Source organism: Tauraco erythrolophus, chromosome 11 (genome assembly GCF_009769465.1).
Source record: "Tauraco erythrolophus isolate bTauEry1 chromosome 11, bTauEry1.pri, whole genome shotgun sequence".
Classification (NCBI taxonomy): Eukaryota; Metazoa; Chordata; class Aves; order Musophagiformes; family Musophagidae; genus Tauraco; species Tauraco erythrolophus.
In genome coordinates, this window is record NC_141475.1 from 20,232,027 (window position 1) to 20,247,590 (window position 15,564).

Below are 15,564 nucleotides of genomic sequence, written 5' to 3' on the forward strand. Positions count from 1 at the left end.
TGCAGGACCTTGCATTTGGCCTTGTTATTTGTTATAATAATAAATATATTGCAACATGTATATTGAAGTGATAGGTGTGCAGTGGCAGTGGCAGGAGTTACAGTAGTGTTACTTGTGTCTCATTTTCATTCATGTCTATTTCTACTGAATAATAGGCTGGAAAATTATGAGGCATTGGTGGTTTTGTACTCAGATGTGTCATGTCACATAAGCAGCATAATCTCTGCTTTCTGAATTAAATCCTCATGAGACTGTAAGATCTCCTAGAGCTTATCTTCAGATAGAATAAACTTCATGAATGACCAACTTTAGGGTTTGGAGTTTGTGAGACTTAAATGAAAGAGTCTAGTTTAAGAATATGGGACAGCCTTTGCTATCAGGTATGCATGGAGCACCTCTGTATACATGCAAAATAGTCTTCAAGCATGTACACAGTCCAAACTCATTGTTTATCCTCTGAACATGCACATAAAGTTTGATTTACCTGTTGAGGACATTGGTGGAGCATCTGGCATCACTTCTTCTGCACAGCAGCAGCCAGCTGTCACTTTGCAAACTCAAATCCTGGAGTGTGCAACCTGCGGGTCTATGCCTGAAGGTATTTGTACCCTTAAATGTCAGGTTCCAACTGCAGATCTGGATATTATTTAGAGTCCTTTAAATTCAGTATATCTTAACGGGTCAGGCCTACCCTTAGTGTTATTGATCTAACAAAGACTGACGAGCTTCTTAAATCAGCCTGTGCATGACTATGTCACTGAATCATCAGATTGCGTGGGTAGAACAGGACAGCACTTCTTCCCTGGGTGAAGAATGAGAAGCTATTTTCAGAATGAGAATATTGTGCCAGAGCCCTATTCTAAATCAGCAATAGCAAAGTTGCACTGACACTAGGTCTGGGAATTGCTAAATTTAGGTGTGGACTGGTGTCAAAAATACTACTACCTAAGGGAGTGCTGCTAAAACCTTTACTGTCCAAGTGCTTGTTGTAATCATCAGAGCTGCATATGGCAGGAGAGAGGAACAAGATCTCTGATTTTATTAGCTATTGGCGAAAGATCCAGAGCTTCTATAGGAGGCAGAGATACATCATAGAATCTTAGAATGGTTTGAGTTGGAATGGACCCAAAGATCATCTCGTCCAACCCCCTCTACCATGGGCATGGACATCTTTCACTAGATGAGGTTGCTCAAAGCCCCATCCAACCTGACTTTGAACGCTTCCTATGACAGAACATCCACAGCTTCTCTGGGCAACGTGTTCCAGTGTCTCACAACCCTCATAATAAAAAATTTCTTCCTTATATCCAATCTAAATCTACCCTCTGTCAGTTTAAAACCATTGCCTCTTGTCCTATCACTACCAGCCTTGGTAAATGTATCTTTCTTGTAAGCCCCCTTTATATTTTGAAAGGCCATAATAAGGTCTCCCTGGAGCCTTTTCTTTTCTAGACTGAACAACCCGAAAAAGGGGAATGAGTTTCCCCTTTAATATGGCATAAGTAAGACATATTGCAAAGGTTTCCCTACAGTGTGTAAATGCAAGATGTAACAAATTTTATAATGTAATATAATATAATATAATATTTGACTTCCATTACAATCAAGACAAGGTGATTTTGTTGAGTGATTGAGACATAAGTGTTACAGTAGAACCCCAACAGCATGAGTTTCCAGTCTAATTTGCAGACTCCTGAAAACTTTCAGCTGGTAGAGGAGAAGAACTTGGAGCCTACATTTTAAAAGAGAAACTGTGTTCTTGACTTGTTAGGCACAGAGAACTGTTTTATTTCACCAGACTTAATGAAAGAGCAGTCAGCAGGAGAAATTTCAAGAAGCCACCAGCCATTTCTTGTTTCTCATCATCTCTTTCAACCTTTACAAAATCTTTTTTTTCGGAGAAGTTTCACTGTTGGGCAGATTGGCTCCAGCGCTTACAACTCTAATTGCAGCCTAAAGGGTTGGGAAGACCTTTGAAGGGAAGTGTATGCTGCCAAGTAGGGAGATCTTGCTGCTGATAGACATCTGTGTAGAATAGAAAGAGGAGACATATTCCTACTATAGATTCAAATAGTTCTGGCAACTGGAAAAATTATGACGAACAGGAGAAAAAAAAAATTATTGTTACAATACAGTGGTTTACCGAGTGTTCTGGAGGCTTCCTGAAGTCCTTGTGTTCTTGCTCCCGAAGAATCTGAGAGGTAAAGAAAAGCTGAAATAAACACCCTCAACATTCACGTGTTCTTACAAAATTTGCACTTAATCAAGCATCAAAGAGGGATAAGCATCCACTTCTGCTATTATCTCCATACCTGCTTGCTATTGGATACTAAGGTTATTTTAATACTCTTCAGAAATTCCAGGAATTCCTCAACTTGTTTTCTGTGCAGTTGTTCTGCTGCCTGCTGGCTCTGGGCAGGCTCCTGGAACACAGCTGGCCACATGCACATACTGGATGGTTGGTTTGTTTTAGGCACATGGGGAGATTAGGGTCACAGGTATCTTCTGTCTTGCCTTGTGTTAAGGGAACGTGTGTTCCTCTTGAAAAGCATTGGAAACTTCAGCAAGCGCAGTCACTGGGGAGCAATCTGCATCATCTATTGGATGGCTACTTGCTATGCTTATCCAGGACTTTATACTGAAGTTCTGCTCTCTCCCACCCCCTAATCCATCTCATGGTTTATAGAGCATATGCAAATAAAGGCTGCGTTGTGCTGGCCCAGGACTGGATGCATCTTGTCAGAAGAAGGACATGTGGGCCTAAAGGCTTTTATGTTTGTTTCTCCCCTAACTGTAGCTGTATCACCTCTCTGTAAAAACCTTGCTTTGCTCTGACAGAGAGGGTTGACAGTCCTTGGCATTTCTGTATTTGTGCGAAGGACACCCAGATGTCCCAAGTAGCACAGGCAGAATCCAAGGAGCAGAGGACGTTATTCAGCCCTGTTTTCACTGCCAAGCTGATGGAGGGGAAAGAGAAGGAGAGGCACTGATATGATTTTATACCACCTTATTTCAGATGGTGCCACTTTCTCTTTAAAGGGCAGGACAGTGACAATCTCCAGGCTAAGAAAATACTGAAACAAACTAGGAGCAATCACACCTCTCGGGGTGCAAAATTCTCCAGACAAAGCTGGCAAAGCATACCTGTCTTCCCCCGTAGGCTTTCACACCAGTTCCAATGAAATCTGTTTTTAAATTGAAGTTAAAAACATGCAGCTAGCTCCTGTATGTCAATTAGCTCATGAAGGAGCGCTGAGCACTTCACATTGTCATTTACAGCAGCACAAAGAGCCGTCATGGTGCCTGATTGGGATGTCAGTGACTTGCACCCACACTGGGCAGATCTAAATAACTGCATGATTTGCAGGACAGTGGCAGAAGACTTAGCAGATGGGAGATCACTCAGTCCTGAGTAGCTGGTGATACAATGGAGCAGTGGTTTATCAATTGCACTGCTCAGTAAATCACCGCTGACTTCACTTCCTGCATTTAAAAAGCTGCTTTTTAACTGGGAATATAATAACCAGGCTTGGAAGATTTGTGAAATATTCATGTTTAGAAATTTACTTCTGAAAATTCATTTACATTTTTTCATCCAGCAGGAACCTTCTTTCCTCATATGGGTCTAACCAGGGATTCTGTTCTATGTAGTATCACTTGTCTGTCAACCAGATCCTGTGCAGACTCCGCAAAGGTCCTGTGCATATCCAGAGTATTTGATACGCTGTTGCTGATCTTTCTCTGTAGCTTCTAGTTTGAAGGCACTGATGCTTTATTTGTGTTTCTAGTTATTGCAAACCTGTCTTCAGATGCTGTTCCCTGGTTAATAGCCATGTTGGACAAACTAGGATGGACAATCTTGCCTTTATGGAATCTGACCTGAATTAGAGCTAAATAACGTGTCAGTGAGCATGCTATTCTTGGTAAAAACACGTAGGTTCTGTTTGTCAGTACTGGCTGCCCCACTAGTACTCTCAGGCCAGACTTGCTGCATGGGTGGGGAGCACCAAGAGCTCCAACTGTGTCATAGCTCTGCCTGGTGCAGCATGCTCTTACTTCTTCCAGTCACCATTGCAACAGCACCCAGCCCCAATTCTAACTACTAACACTGTGGCTAACCACACTAACTAGTGGCAAACTAGACATTTCCCACGCAGGCAAGAGTTGTGTAAGACCTCTAACAGCCACTGAGATTGATAAACCAAGCTTCCTATTACTCCAGGGAAAAAAGCAGAGGAATGGCAGTCCTGGATGAGCCCAGAAATCTATCTGTCCATTGTATTATCTCAGACATTGGCCATTTGCAGCTGCTTAGAGAAAAAAAGGAGAAATAGAGGGAATACTGTTACCTAAATACTTGGTAATATCCTCCCAGTTTCTTGCAATCTGCAATTGTGAGAGTTTTCTGTAAAGTGGCCCTTTGAACACATTCTCCGGCTGGAATCTATCCTACAATTCTCTAAAGCTGCTTTCTAAGTTTGGAATATCTTCCAACAGACAGTGTCTCTCCCTCTTTCTCTACGTTTAGCATTAAATTCTGCAAGCTGCCTTCCAGAGGTGTGGTAGAGAGGGTTGTCCAAAGCATAGCTTAGTAAATGGATATGGATGTTGCCAAGAACTGTGATTCCCAGTCACTGCTGGGTAGGGTGTGGTAGCTGCAGATGGTTTGATCCTTGCCTGCCCCTCACTTCCCCAGATTACCGCTGCAGAGAGAGCATGACACATGCAAAAACAGGCTGTGTTTGCTATGCAGCCATGGCATTTCACAACTTACTGATATACATGTGCCAGGAAGAGATTAACTAAAGCAGAATATGTGTTCCAGCTGCTCCCATAAACTACCTTTTAGCTGGTAAGGATTTTCTTTTCCTGTTCCATTCCTATTGTCATGTAACTAACACCGGGTTTATTTCCCCCAAGCCCCACAGAATACCGATTCTCGAAGACATGCAAAAGCAGGATATATCCAAGAGATCTACCAACGCTCAGGCAAGGAGGACCATAGATTTTAGGTCTGGCACAATGCTGTATTCTACTACAGGGAGAAGTGGATTTTGCAGGATAGAATTTCCTTAGGGTTACATCTCAGACTCAAATACAAACCCACACAGGACCTAGGCATCTGCATCAAATCCATCCCCTCCCTTCCAAGTGTGACATGCACTTCTCTGGTCTGCCCTCTTCGACAAAAACTCGGGGCTGTCTGTAAAATCAATTATTATTCATTTTAATAATAAAACTAATTCCTCATTTTACCCAAAAAATAGGCCTTCCGAAGTCTCACAGAATAAAGCTGTCAAGAGCAGATCTGCTACAAGAACCAAAATCACTTGAGCTCTTCTCTTCCTCCAGCAGTGGGCTCTTCGGAACAGTATTTGTGTTGCCATTTGCATGAAGTGAACAATAGTTTCGAGCTCAGCTTCTCTATCTCAATCCAAAATGGCTCTAAAAGGCACAAAAGGTCCTTGCAGGGTCAGGATGAAGATGAGCGAGTACCGCAGGCGTGAGAGATGTTAGTTGCACCACCTAACAGAGGTGCTCTGGAGTAAGAGATTAGGGTGGTGTAGGAATCTATGCCAAGCAGTCACATGTGCCTATATCCTTCTCTGTCACACCAGCTCAGCAAGGACACCCACCTGAGATTACACAGAATTTTGGAGAGAGGCTCTGGGCATGTTTTAGGCTTACTTAAGGCCTGAGCTCTAGCAGTCAACATGCATTCTCAGTATAAATAGTTCTCATTAAGCTTCCTTTAACCTACTTTTGGTTGGGTTTTTTTGTTCGTGTTTCTTTGAAAGTGTGTTTTTAACAGTGTAGCTTTTGCTTTTATTAAAAAAGCCCCTTTTCAAATATCATGCTTTACCACTCTGTGTGGGAAAATCCGCAGCACTGTCAGCCTTTATCAGATTTCTTGCTCAATTAGGTCAACCAGTATTTGGATATCATTATATCATGTCTACAAAGTAATGGAAGAAATATACAGCATGTAAACTGAAAGTAGTTTGTGTCTTAAAATTCAGATTGAGCATAGAAATAAGTCGTTAGTTTTTGCAAAAGTCAGAAACTATTACATATCTAGAGATCTCTTACCTTCTCTATTTCCAATTTTTAAGAAAAAAGCATCCAGGAAGGAAATGGCTTCCAAGACACAGGGACCCTGTGAATTTCCCACAAGGACAGGACATGTCCTAGAATGCATTATTTTAGAGGTCTTACCTTTTGAATATGATCTGTGACTGTATGTTCTAGTCCTTACTAGCTGGAAACAAGTAAGAAGGTAAATCTCAAAATTATTATATTAATAACTTTAATTTTTATGTGTATATATTTTGTATTTTTTATATTTTAAAAGCAGTGAGCTTCTTTTGTTGGGTGGTAAACTTGAGTGCCCATAACGACTTCAGTTGAGCAAATCAAATCCATTCTTAGGCAAGTGCAGTGAAGAATTATTTCTTTCTCCTGTCCTCACTTTTAAAGGAGGACTTTTAAAAGTCCTTTAAGCAATATACTTTCCTGTACTAAATGAAAGATCCAGCTGTGCTAGATCTGCCTGGCCCTAAGAAATCCGAAGGTTTGCTTTTGATTGGATAATATTTCTAAGGAAGAACACTGACATTTGAGTCATTAAGTTAATTCCATGGCCTATACGTAAATACTCGTAATCTCAAGCAAGTAAGCAATGCTAAGAAATTACACGGAAATCTCCGGGGTATGTGAGCAGCCTGTTAACCTGCAATGTCTCAGTTACCAGCAGATATTTTACAAGCATGTGTGTGTCAAGTAGCTTGTATGGGCAACAATCTGCTAGCAACATAATACAAACTACTAAAATATGGCCTAATACTGATGCCACTTAGCAGTTACATTAGTAACAAGTTTGATCTATAAATTATTCACCTGCTTTCAGGTAGTTGATTACTCACTGCTGAGATGTCACAGAGCTAAATATATCTTTATCATCAAATAGAAATGGTGCAGCTGCAAGGTTAAAAGACCAAAGTCACAAGGTGGGCCTGATAGGTAGTTCACAAATGCGAGTGATTGACAAATATTTACTCAGGTACTTGTCATGTTATTTTGGCCCATGGTAAGGACCAGTCTGCAGCATCCACATTGTGTAAAGCTAGTGTAGATTTGTGTACAGAGCTGCATCCTGTCAGTGTGGATGCACAGCTAGATGAGAAACAGCTCCTGCTTGACTTTTAGTCCTCTCTTCGTATTATTCCTCTCTATAGGTAATTTAATTAATTTGCCTCTCCATTAACAACTATGTTCTGGTTCCTATAATGTAGGTCAACTAATTAAGATATATAAAAGTGTTTCCCCAAGGTAATTTGTTTTGGGAACAGTGAATGTGGGGCAATTCCTTATATGTGAAGAGATCAGATCATTACAGAAGAAGCAAAATATTATAAATGATGATTTTGGTGGTGAAATATATTTCTAACAAAGATATAGTCCTGCTCAGAAAAACTTCCATAATAACTTGAGTAAATCCATTTGGCATTGCAGCAGAATAGGATCACCTAAGCAGGCAATTACAATATCTTCACTAAGGGGCACTAATTTTCCGATGAGATGGACCGTACTTTCTAAATCCCTTATGCTTCTCTAAGTTAGTTAGTTGGGGTTCATTTGCAGGCATGAAATGTACTTTAAGAACAATCATTGTTCTCTTTCATTTGGGGAAAAAAAAAAAAGAGAAAGGAACCTGTGTCAGAGAAATCCAAAATGTTTTCTGTATCAAGTAACAAATACAAAGTTCAATTTAAACAAATGTTCTTACGTCCAGAATGATCTTTTATTCCACTTTAGGGGGTAAAGTATAGCTACTGACTCATTACTTGAATTTCACTTGAGCTGTTGCACAATCTCAGCTGAGAATACTTTTCAACTGGGAAAGGCACTTTTAGCACTGTGAGAAATAAAAAAAAATTCCTCTTAAAAGCCATTATGTAGGTGGAATGGAAGTTTCCTCTACACAACAGCTGACATGCTGTCATTTCTTTTGATTCCATAGCACAGAGTTAACGCTGACATTTTAAGATTAGACCAGTTTTAGAATTTCTTGTAGCAATTTCTAGTTCAGAACTGAATGTGCTATTTGTTGCTGATTCTGTTTCCACTGGGATAGTGAGATTTTCACCATTTACTAATTACAAAGGACATACCATTGCAAAAAATGCAGGTTTGTTATCTTTTATTTACATGCAGAAGTAGAAATCTGACAACACTTAGGACTAGCCAGAATGCTGGACCAACCAGATCTTTACCACTGTGCTCATTTTTGCCAGCCAGTAAATTTTTCACTCTCACTTTTCTTATGTCCAACTCTATCCAATGTTGATGTTTATTCTAAGTATATGTATCCGTTGCACGGCACACAGTTCCATTCAGTCCTTTCTCTTGTTTTTGAAGCCTCAGGTGTTTGAAAAGCCAATATTTTCCATTTAAGTAGATCTCCATCTAAATTAGATATATTTATAAAAGTGATGTTTATTTTTATAAACTTAATAAATTCCACTGAGCATTTTGCTCTTGCACACTGGTATTGTGCTCTTTCCACTGTTGCAAATATTAATTTTTCATCTTCCAGGCTCTGCAAGTTTTGCAAGACAGATATGAAGTACACTTGCATGAGTGCCACTTTTGCTGCCTCCACATTAGTCATGCAGACAGGTTTTCTGCAACATAATAATTTTGGAAGCCCAGTTATGATTTATGGGTTGTTTTTGGTTTTGTTTAAAAACTTCACTGGTTTAATTCTATTTGATGGCTCCAATTCCTCTTCTGGGAAAAGACTCCTTATCAGGACAGCACCTGTGATAGCAAATCCTGGCATAGAAACAAAATCTGTGAATGGAAGTGAGAATGAGTTTGTTAGAAAAGAAGCACAGTTATGGAAGCAAACCCTCTGAATTAGTTTTATGTTGCAATCTGAGCAGAACACACAAATCGTAACTGTATGAGGAAAAAGCCGTTACGATTTAGCCAGAGGAGATATTAACAGGCTGTGGTAGTCTCTAGATATTATTTCCACTTAGTCCTTCATTATATTTGATAAGGTTTTTTAAGGTAGCACATATCACAGCAGAGAAACCATCTGACATTCCTCCTACCCGAATTATTGTGATACAGAACTGCATAATGACCTGACATATCTGTGGAGCTTAGCCATTCAATTTCCTTTTTCTTCCGTTACTAAGGAAGAAGGAAGGAGGAAAAGTTATTAATATATAATGGGCTGGTACGTGTCTTCTTTACGTTTATTGTTGTGAGGACCTTCCTAGTAGTGTGCTCCCAGTTACCAGGGGAAGCCAGCTCATATTAATACCTATTGACAAAGTTTTGTTGCAACAAAGCATTGCAGTGCAGGATTAGTTTATACTTGGTTAACATTGCCAGTTGCTATTTGCACACTCCAAAGCAGTATAAATAGCTACATTTGGTCTAAATGTCAGCAGACAGTGACAGAGAAACGTACCACCATAAGTGAGGGGTGCTGATTAACACCAACCTTTACCTTGGTTTCAAAGTTTCACTTACAACCTTGGCTAAAAACAATTGAAATAATGCTCTGCCACCATGCCTTCCTGCTCAGCTTGTCCCCCAGTAGTTCCCCTTGTTTCAGCGTCCTTCTCCAAGTCTCTTCTTGATGCTTTTGCTGTCCTGGCAGCTTCTACTACATTTTCACCCCTGTTGGAGAGAATCCTTCATGCAATAACTTTTTTTCTTCACTTCAGCATGGCATGACTAACTTGCCAGAGGTCAGAGAGAGCACTGATGACAAAGTAGAAATAGTTTTCCTGTTATCTCATCCTTTCTTGTGATCCTTATTGTGCTGACACTGAAGCACCTCTCAAAGCTAGGAGTGGTGGAAACTGGCTCAATGTGTAAGATCTTAGTAGTGTTGCAGGGCTGTAGGATGTCATTGTTGCCGAAGCAAGAATAATTTGCCCAAAGGAAACTGATGTGAAATCACACCTGTGGGAAATGTGGTCTTAGCATAACCAAGGCCATGATGTTTCATTAGAAACCCAGATCAATAGTTCAAAGAAATGTGAGCTAGTTCAGGCATTTTAACTGTTTCCCGTAACACGAAGTTTCCTTTGCTGGAGGAACATCTGACAACAATCACATCAGTGGGCCTGTGTGCGATCTCTTGCAGCCAAGCCACATCCTAATCCTGCCAAGTTACGGTAGCAGCAAAGGCCCTGCCATACAGAATGCTTTGCCAGGTTAGTGGTGTCTGAGCCCCCTCCGCTAGGACACATAGCAAACTCCCTCTGCAGAGGGAAAGCTGGCCTTGGTCTCCCCAGCAGTGTTTCACATCACTATTTCCACACCAGGAAAGCTAGTGAGTCAGGTATTATTGGGACCAGAATATTCCACCTTTGGAACTCTTTGATTTGGTGAGTGTCTTTGTGTCTTTGGGAAGGAGCAAGTATACTCCAGTGGAATGAAGGTTTACTGGCAACAAGGTTGCCTAGGGATTTCTCAGACTTGTGGAAATCTTACACCTTCAGGTCAGATACGTAATCCTTCACCATCTGCGTGGAGATGGCCTGCTTACCTGAGAATAATCCTGGCAAGGAACTATCCTTGTGAGGGCTGCCTATAAACTTCAGCCAAATCAGAGTTTTGTTGTCTTTGGACTGCTGCCATCCAAACCTCATATTCTTGTAAAATGGCTCTGAGTTGAAGGAACGATGGAGAGTGGAAGATCTCCCCTCCCCTTTACCTCATGCATTCCAGTTACACCTGTTTTTTTTCTCCACCTTCCAGTCACCAAGGGGAGTGCGTGAGTCTTTCTGTAATCACAAAGCTGAGTCCAAAGTCGAGGCTGCAACAAGTCTGTTTATAGGATGCAAGTTCTCACGCTTACTGGCCAGAAGATGAACAGCCCCTTAGTACCAAGGGCAAGATTTCAGGTGGTCCCTCCTGGCTCCATCTCCTGTTTTCATGTTTCCTCGTGAAGGGGAAAGCAGATTCAAAAGCAGATGGGATGGCAGATATATCAGTGCTTCATCTATTGCTGCCTCCAAGGGAGCAGCCTGCTGGTTCAGGTTGGTGAGCAGTGTGTGTGGCAGCACTGGAGGCTGGAGAAAAGCCCCCAGAAGCTGATAGAAATCTGCATGAAACTTTGCTATGTAGTTTGGACATGGATACATAAAAAAAGAGAGAAATCAAATGAACCGTGAGCTAAGTTTAACACTCTAAATAGAGTAAGGGCCTATATCTTTGGTCTGCCATTGATTAGCTTATATTCTTCATTTTTCTGATATACTTTTTCATTCCTTCACTGTTTCACCTTTTATTCAATTTCTGGTATTATTGACAGAAACATCAGAGTGAACCCTGGTGCCTGTACTTTGTTCTTAGCAGTTAGAAAGACAACGGATTAGCTAAATTTGTCTTAATTGCTTATCTACAGTCCAATGTACTTTCTCTTTAGAAACAGCGTATGTTTGCATTTGCAATATTAGATGTGTTCAAATATTGGACAATGTAAAGAGCACTTAAGATGCAGCTGGTCACCAGAAATTACTTCTAACCTAGTCACGCTTGTTGAAACCATACAAGGGAAAACGAGAGTTGGAAGAACTGCTTGTGACAATAGTCCCGTCAATTGCTGCATCATATTTTCCTTAAACATGATACTCGCAGCAGGTGCGTGCTGAGTTACCCTTGCTGCCCCGTGACATCCTGGAAGAGACGAACATTTCATGTTTCACACTTAATGGCTTCATGTAAATCACATGATGTCACTACCAGTTTTCTAGTCTGTTAGACTGTCTCAAATGCCATTAAATCCCTTGTGCCACATAGTGAGCTCTCTACATCATTTACCAACCTAGCATGCTCACACAGGGAGCGTAAAAGTATCTCCTTTATGCCCCCTCAATATTTTCTTCTGCAGCAGCAAGACACATTTATGTAGCTCCTTAATTTATTGTTCTTAAATTACATCTTTGTCAGGGCAATTCTGCGGTGTGTGGAAGGCCCTTGACTAAGTGCACGGATTTATATTGTTAACAGTTTGACCAGAGAGTGATTCACATGAAACAACCTTTAATATTTGAGATTCTGCTGCTGTGGATATTATTTGGAGAGCAATTCAAGTAAGTTACTCCGGGAGCACTGGAGCTCGGGAAGGCTCTTTTCTGATGGGTTTGCACTGAGTGTTCCCGGTGGCTGCTGTAGCACCAACCCTGTTAGAGAAAGAAATACAGAATAACGCTTTCAGAAGAGTACTGTTGTAATCATGTAAAATAACATCTGGAGACTGTGGGATGGGCACAGATAGATGGGAGATTATGTCATGCAACACTTTCAACCAGTGGCAGCCTTGGGAATAGAATTTGCACCCGCCAGCTCTTTGCAGAATCATGAGAGGTTCTCTGCTTTGGGGCCAGTGGGAGGCTTGAGCATGCAGCTCCTGTGTTCCAAGTAGGAAATCCCAGAGATGTACTTGGCCATGGGTGCTATGAGGCAATTGTAAAAACAGCTCTAAAGCATGTATGCTGAGCCTGACAGAAGGCAGTATGTTTGGTCAATTTCCCCTTTTTTTCATGTGGACACAATTTGTGGTTGGAAAAAGACTACAGTTGGAAAAAAAAAAAAACAACACAGCAAAAAATGCACCAAAAAAACTGAGCTGTGAAAGTCTTATTTATGCAGCTAAGCCTGCTATCTCATGGTGCAGAAGTATCAGTACAGACTCATGGTTTAGAGATATGAGGCTCTTGAACTCTAACCAGGAACTGAATTTTGTTTCGTTGTCATTGAAACCAAGATGCTAAAATAGTTAGCATCACCTTTACAAGGAGTGAAAGGGTTAGTCAGAGAAGTTTTTTCGTAGCACTTAAAAAGCTAAAGCATTTATACATAGTATAAATCTACATATAGAATTAAGTTAAATAATAAACCCAAATACTCTTGAAGATGTGTGTTAGATTTTATAACAACCTCATAACTACAATGGCAGTATCTTAGGAGTCCCACAGATCTTACTCTAATAAAACATTCCTTATATGTATTTTTTTCTTTTTTTGATGCCTTGGATGGGCAATGTTTCCAAACAAAATTAGGGTTAGTAAATCAGTTGAAAAAAAAGATTTCTTACAATGGAGATTCAAGAGCTGGTCCTCTATGTTAAACTACAATTCAGAAAAGATTAAAATAATTCATTTTTACTTCATCTTTCATAGAAAGCTGGATAGTAAAAAATCCTGGAAGCTTCTGTTGTATTTATTGGATTACTTTGAGTTGTGCTTCTGACAGGCACCACGCTGTTGTTTGTTTATGACAGTTACTAGGAAACCTATGGACTCCGTGCTATGCTTTTCAGGCATAACAGTCAGCTAAGTGTTGGGTTTACTTCAGAGTCAGTCCTCATGTAATCTGCTAGGTTACAGACTAAATATCATCTAGAAGATCTGTGTCTTGTTTGCAGGTAAATAAGCATCATTCAACAGTAAGATGAATTTAAAATTAAAATTTAATTTAAAACTTAAAAATATTAAGTTTCTCTGATTACTTTTGTCAGTTATGTAACAGACCTGGTCTGTTTTGTATTTTAAACAAAGCAGCAGCTCTTGGGAAATGTGAAATGTGAGCACAAAATAAACCTCATGAAGTTCCAATTGCTGCAATATGAAAATTTAGGTCTTCTGGATCTGGAGAACAGAAATAATAACAGAATTTGATGTTTGCTTACAACAAATTTAAGTTAAAGCTGAAATTAAAGATGATATTTCAAAACTTATAACTGATGGAACAACCTTTTCAAACATTGTCAAACTTGTTGTCCAATTCATGAAATAAGTGTGGACCAGTAGTTCTTAGGTCTGCCAAGGAAACCAAGAATATAATCATCCTTTGGCTCTGAAGAGAGCGAAAAGTTAAAATATTTCTGTGCACTATTGCAAAGACCATAGCTATGTGCACAGGTAGAATGTATGCACAGTTTCTATGCACATTTCACAATATGAAATTTGCATAGGAAATTATACTTGCATGTGTCTGTTTTATTGTATCTACTATTAGCTGCTCACCTGGACAACTGAATCTCCAATTTTCCCAACTGAAGCTGATAGCCAGAGCGACAAATGCAATTTGAACTACATAGTTTGAATTATATAGTGACCACTAAACATCAGTCTGATTCAACAAGTTTCTGCTACCAGAGTTTGTGTTGTAGCTTGATAACCATTAGTGGCTTGAGCTTGATGAGGTATGTTGGTTCAGTTTGATAGTCAACCTAAGTTTTTGACTCCAGAAACAAATTGTGTGTGGTCTTCATGATTTCTTTTCAGCGCTGCAAGTAGTAGTGATGCTAGAACAGTAGCTACCTGCTTGTCCCCCTTTGCATCTGGTCTATGCAGTAACTTCAATAGCTGTTAAAAGGAAAGGCATATTTAACCATAAAAGTTTTATTTGTTTCAGTCAACTGTAAAAGCAAGTGCTAATATTTATAAAATTATTTTTTGGACAAATGGCCCCTTAGGCCATTGACTGTGCTATTCTCAAGAAGGTGCATTAAAGTAGCCTGTATATGTATCTCATGAGGAGTAATCTGATACTTGGAGCATATGCCAAATACATTTTTCAGCTCAAAGGTGGGGAAATTCAGAGAACTGTGAACAGAGATCTTATGTGGGTTAGAGTCCAATGTGGCTTGGCTTTATGAAGTCATAGAAAGTATTACAGAATAACCTTTGCACCTGTGTTTGTTCAATAGTATTGCTTAGTCATGAAGAATGATATCATTTTTTCCCTGTTGCTAGATATGGCTTTCCTGTGCATGGATATCTCAATTTGAGGTCAATGTGGAGGTTAACTAATTGGAGTCAGGACTCCTGCAGTGTGCAGGGTACAGCCCTCACCCATTTCCCTACCTTGTGATAGAGTAAGTGGTCCCCACCTAGCCTGCAAAACCAAATTGCCTTCAAAAAGACTGGGTAAATCTGAAGCAAATCAATGAATCTATTTTAGTAACCTAGTAAGGTTTTAGTCAGCACTTTTGCATTTCACCTTCTGGTGATGTGTTTTTGCTTGATGTAGCTGTGTGGTTACAGACTCTTGTGAAGCATGAACCAGGAAAGGAATACTAAGCATTAGTCCTTTTCTACTTGGAGAAACTGCTCAAACCTCTGGAAGAGCCACCCTGAAAACTCTGTTCCTAAGAGTATTAAAGAGAACATTTTCTTGAGAATATGGGACAACTGATGCATAAAAAAGTTGAGGGCTTTAATGCAATTTTATTTTAAAATCTAATCAGTTATTTATCCAAAAGTGAATTGGTTACATTCCTGTTTCTGTGAAATAAATCAAGCGTCTTCAAGATATATGTCTCTGAGTTACCAAGGAGCACTGAACTAATATTAGAAATGAAAAGTTCAAAATATAGTATAAATATTTTACTCTAATTTACTTTCATGTTTTCAGACCTCTGACATCATCCTGTTGCCTATTTTTGCCATGTATTAAAGAAGGGAAGCCTAATCATCAATTTTGCTTATTTTATAAAGGAAAGCAAAGCAAAAATGTAACACAGCCTTG

At 39.8% G+C, this 15,564-nt stretch overlaps 1 protein-coding gene across 1 annotated transcript in view; it reads left to right on the top strand.

Moving 5' to 3' along the window:
• Positions 1 to 15,564, top strand: part of MCF2L2 (MCF.2 cell line derived transforming sequence-like 2) — a 155,098-nt gene that overhangs the window by 95,888 nt on the left and 43,646 nt on the right. The gene's annotated exons all lie outside the window — the stretch shown is intronic.